Genomic DNA, 6,000 nt, shown 5'->3' on the forward strand with positions numbered 1-6,000 from the left:
AATCCAAATCATAGAACCAACATGATTTGGGGGGCTTGGGTACAATGGAACATGACAATTATTTTCAAACTTATCTTGATAAATAAATATGGGGGGAAATCCAGGAATTTTTTTTTGAAATTGACTAATTATATTATTATTATGATAACACTACAATAATAATAATAATGAATACAAAATATAATGTAAACTTTACATTTTGATATGGTACAGCAGTATTGTGTGTAGAAATACACACTTTTATCATATATTAAATTCCCTGTTTATAAATGCTTTGTTTTTATTCACTGACCTATATCTGTACTCTTAATACCCAACTCCAAGCTATATTCTCTTGCCTAGACCACTTCAATAATTTCTTTACTGGTCTCCTGGTTTTGCCTCCAGCCAAACAATGGAAAATAGCAACCAGAATGATCATTTTAAAAAGATAATAAAATGCAACAAGGCACTCACTTGCTTAAAGCCCTCCATGGCTTTTCATAACATTCAAATGCTCCAGCGTGACCTACAAGAGCTCATGGTGTCTGGACCTTGCCTGACCCTCCACCTTCATCTCAGCTGCTCTAGACCCACGGGTTTGCTTTGAGATCCTTAAACATCAAAGCTCTGTCCTCCCTGGGGATTTCACCTGGAGCGCTCCTCCTCTCCATCTTTACAGCGTCTGGGCCCTCTCATCCTTAACTCTCAGCATCAATGTCACCTCCTTTGGAAGCCTTCACTGGTCATCTAAGTAGGTCCCTGATGTTTTCCTACCGCATCAGTTCATTCTCTGCTTATCACTCATCACAATTTGTAACCACCTCCTGTTTGTTCACCTGTTCCACTGTCAGTCTCCCCACCGACTAAAAGCTCCGCCAAGGTATCTGTCTGTTAAGCATAAATGGGCCCCCAGACTAGCCCCTCAGTAAAAGATAGATGTGTCAACACTTATATGTGCATACCCTTTGCCCATGTCCAATAATGACCCAAAGTAAACAATCAGGCAAGTGCACACAAATGTATGTTCAGGGATAATTATTTCAGCATTGCTGATAATGGTGAAATATTGAATATATCCTAAAGGTCTAGCACTAGAAGACGGAGTCATTAAAAAAATGACATAGAAATATACCATGGTATTTTGTTAAGTAAAAGAGGCAGGCTATAGAACAGAATGTATTTATTCTACCAGCCCATTAATTTTATACTTAATTGTGGTTATGTATATGTACTAATATATGTGTAAAATACTTGGGAAAATGTATACCAACATGAACAGTTTAATGGCAGCTATATCTGTAGGGAAGATAGAGACTTTATTTTCTCTTTCAGCATATCTATATCTACATAGCTTAGAAATTTGGATGCAAGTAACAGAATACCCAACAACAGTGGCTTGAACAGTAAGCATTGACTTGACAAGCCAGCAGTCATCTACCTCAGTCTTCTTGTTGTAGGAGAATGAAGACATTAAGAACATGCCTTCCATCCTTTGCTGACATCCTCAGGATGGTTGTCTTTTATGTTTGCGTTTGTTGCCTCATGGGCACAGATGGCTCCTCCAGCTTCAGAGTCATGGCCTCCTCTCCCATGGCAGGAGATTGGGTGGGGAGCAAAATCTCTCCCAGAAACTCCCCAGCAGACCTGCTAAGTTCACACGGGCCAGAAATGGGTAACATGGCCACTCCTAACTGCAAGGGAGGCTAGGAAATCGGCTTTATCGATGATGGTCATCTCCTGAGGCTGGTTATATTGTCAGGCCAATAAAAACCCCCGTCCCCTTGGACAATAATGTGGAGGTTCCTCACACAATTGAAAACAGAACTCCCTGTGATCCAGCAGTTCCTCTTCTGGGTGTATATCGGAGGGCATATTTGCCCTCCCCTGTTCACTGAGGCATTATTTACAATAGCCCAGACATGGGAACAACCGGGTGTCTGTTGACGGATGAATGAACAAAGAAAATGTGGGATACAGATGCAACAGAACATTGTTCAGCCATAAGCAGAAAGGCCATCGTGCTATCTGTGACAGCATGGGTGAGCCCTGCGGACATGATGCTAAGCTGAAATAAGCCAGACAAAGACAGACAAATGCTGCGTGAGCTCGCTTATATGTGGAATCTACAAAAACCAAACTCACAGCAACAGAGAGTAGATTGGCGGTTGCCAGGAGTCGGGGAGAGGGGCATGGGGAGGTGGGTGAGGGTAATCAGAGGGTATAAGTTTCCTATTATAAGATGAATAGGTTCTGGGGGTGTAATGTACAGCATGGTGACTAGAGTTAACAGTTCTATATTGTATATTTGAAAGTTGCTAGGAGAGTAGATCTTTTTTTTTTTTAATATATTTTATTGATTTTTTTTTTTTTTTACAGAGAGGAAGAGAGAGAGATAGTTAGAAACAACGATGATGGGAGAAACATTGATCAGCTGCCTCCTGCACATCCCCCACTGGGGATGTGCCCGCAACACAGGTACATGCCCTTGACTGGAATGGAACCTGGGACCTATCAGTCCGCAGTCTGACACTCTATCCACTGAGCCAAACCGGTTTCGGCGAGAGTAGATCTTAAAAGTTCTTACCGCAAAAGAATTTTAAAAAATGTAACTGTAAGGTGATGGATGTGTTAACTAACCTTATTGTGGTAATCATTTCACAACAGTGTAATATCAAATCATCATGTTGCATACCCTAAACTTACACAATGCTGTATGTCACATATATATTAATAAAGCAGAAAAAAAGAAGATTCCAAAAAAAAATCACTGTTTCCTTATCAGGGAGGAAGGTTAAGATTTAAAAATTTTAAAATAATGAACATATATAACTTTTACAATCAGGAAAAAAATGTAAATGTATTTCAGATGTGATGAGATCCCAGGAGGTATTCAATGCCACAAGCTCCTTGTCCTGAAAGAGAAGTAGGTAGGTGTGGCCACAATTTGGAGAGCAGGTCCTCGCTGCTTACTAGGTCTCGCCCACGAAGGTGAAGGACCAACTCGGGCAGCTTCCTGAACCTGAGCTCTCCACCACTCACTTTTGTCCTCCTTCAGGGCCCTCTCCATCCTTACTCCGAGGGTTGTGTCTGGTATTGATCTGTGGGACCCAGAAAGGACTGACTCTGCCTTGGGAGAGCGAGAGTAAAATTTCATCAGTTGTCAGCCCTGCCAGCTACACAGAACCTGTCTGTGGTCTGAGGAGTTTCTGATCTGATCTGCGCTCTCCGATTGAACACGGATGCTTGCGGGAGCAGGAGGCAAGCAGGTGGGATGAACGTGTTGTGGGGCAGGTGTATACATGTGGCTGGCTCCTTTTCACAAGAGGCTGACTGGAAGGATGTGAAAAATAAGCACAGAATAACCACAAACGGTGCTGTTGAAACTAAGAAACCATAACCACGTGCAGGATTACCGCAAAAGAATTTTAAAAAATGTAACTGTAAGGTGATGGATGTGTTAACTAACCTTATTGTGGTGATCATTTCACAACAGTGTAATATCAAATCATCATGTTGCATACCCTAAACTTACACAAGGAGGCACCACATAATGACAGACCCACAATGTAATTCTTTCCAGAGCCTCCTTAATCAGGAGGAGCTTGACCTGAGAGATGGCACAAAGCAGGCATTGAAGACACATTCCATATGTTCACCGCAGTATTGCTTACAATAGCCAAGATATGGAAGCAACCTAAGTGTCCATCAAAGGTGAGTGGATAAAGAAGAAATGGTGCATATAGTCAATGGAATATGACTCGGCCGTAAAAAAGAATGAAATCTTGCCATCTGCAACACCATGGCTGGCCCTAGAAGGTATTGTGCTGAGTGCAATGAGGCAGAGGAAGACAAATGCCATATGATTTCACGTCTATGTGGAATCTTAAAAAAAATAAATAAACAAGCAGAATGGAAACAGACTCATCGATTCAGAGATCAGTCTGACAGTTTCCTGTTGAGAGGCCTTGGGGGGCTGGGTGAAAAAGGTGAAGGGATTAAGAAATACAAATTGATAGTAATAGAATAGTCAGAGGGATGTAAAATACAGCACAGGGAATATAGGCAGTAATATTGTAATAACTATGAACGGTATCAGGTGGGCACTAGATTTATAGGGATGATCACTTAGTAGGTTCTAGAATATCTATGAGTGGGTTGTACACCTGAAACAAATACAATATTATATGTCAACTGCAATTAAAAATATTTTTTTTTAAATGAAGGCATTGAAGAAAAGCTGTTTCCTTTTCTCTTGAATGAACAGTGTCAGTTCTCAATGGCAGTTGTACTGGTGACTCCCAAATGTATGTCCCTGGCCTGGATTTTCCCTGAACTCCAAACGTGTGTATCCAATCGCCTACCTGACATGCCCTTGGATTGCTAGTGGGCATCTCCAGTATAACACATCTGGAATTCAGCTCCTGAGCATCGCTTCCACACCCGCTCCTCCCCGAGTCTTCTCCGTCTCATCTACTGGAAACACGTTCTTTCCAGTTGCTCAGCCAAACACCTGGGTGCCATCTTTGCCTCCCCTTTTTCTCTTATGCATCACATCCAATACGTCAGCCTCAAGGCTCAGGATGGTCAAGGAGGTGCCTCTACCGAGGGCCCAGTTCATTTTGATCTGTGGGAGAAGGCAGAGCATGCTCCATTGGGAGGATGCATACAAGTGGGCCAGGCAGGAAACGGTGGGGTTGGGCACAGGAAGGTGGGTGGAAACGACAAGCACAAAGGGCCCCAAAATAGGAGGGGATCTTGCATGGAGATGACAGGGAGGTGAGCCTGACTGGAGGGGCCGGGTGAAGTGAGACTGGAGAAGTGGGTGGAATCTGGCCAGCTGCTCAGGTCCTGACCAGGGTTCTGTACCTGCCCCCAGCTCTCTCTCCAGGTCCCTCCAGAGCCTGTCCCCAGTCCCCAATGCATTGCCTGCTCCTCCAGCATTCCCCCAGACTCCCAGCCTTTGCCCATTTGGCCGCCCTTGACTCTCGGCAGCCTGGTTCCTAAGCCTATGTGTTTGGCTCTGGACCTTGGCTGCTGCTGTCCACCCAGTCGTGTAGCCTCCAAGTACCAGTTCACGGGCCAGGCCTTGTCAGTGAGACAGGAATTCCAGATAGGAAGATGAGAAAACTAAGGACAAGGTAGCATTGTAGAAGCAGAATTGCATTTCCATCTGCACGCTGCCCATTCACAGGAAGATGGCGGGACATAGTGAATGTGTGGGGAGTGTCTGGAATGCTCTGGCTCAAAATGTAAGCCACATGGTGAGCCCAACATTTATTTTTAGGGGCCGGAGGGGAAAGACACCCCAAACAGGTAAGCAGTTATTATAATAAAGGCCTGTGAGACTGCCGATTGAGAGCTACAGGCATGGCCACATGATGTGAGCATTAACATGTCACATTAAAAGAAGATGAGCAGTGACTTTAAATGTGACTCCCAACTTGAAACTTTCGAAGGCGTTCTTTGAATGAAAAGTGGTCGTTTGCCTCAAGCAGCTTCTTACCCATGCAACTCTGAACAGGTCCACAGTGGGTCATGGCACAGGCATACTTACTTAATGATGATAAAAGCTTCTATGGGCAATTCCAGGAAGCCAATTAATGTATAGTATCCATGTATACCCACTAATGTGTCATGCATGTGCTTGGTGCATGTGTGTGTATGTGTCTGTGTGGGTGAAAAGCTGCCAACTGTCTTTTCTATGAAAGAAATGTTCCCTTTTTTTAACATATATTTTATTGATTTTTTACAGAGAGGAAGAGAGAGGGATAGAGAGTTAGAAACATTGATGAGAGAGAAACATCGATCAGCTGCCTCCTGCACACCTCCTACTGGGGATGTGCCCGCAACCAAGGTACATGCCCTTGACCGGAATCGAACCTGGGACCTTTCAGTCTGCAGGCTGACGCTCTATCCACTGAGCCAAACCAGTTAGGGCAAGAAATGTTCTTTATTGTGCTATTATTTCCTTCTGGCTTATAAATATTAAGATTTCCTTTATTTTGTGAAAGGACGATG

Source organism: Myotis myotis, unplaced genomic scaffold, assembly GCF_014108235.1.
Source record: "Myotis myotis isolate mMyoMyo1 unplaced genomic scaffold, mMyoMyo1.p scaffold_m19_p_12, whole genome shotgun sequence".
Taxonomy (NCBI): domain Eukaryota; kingdom Metazoa; phylum Chordata; class Mammalia; order Chiroptera; family Vespertilionidae; genus Myotis; species Myotis myotis.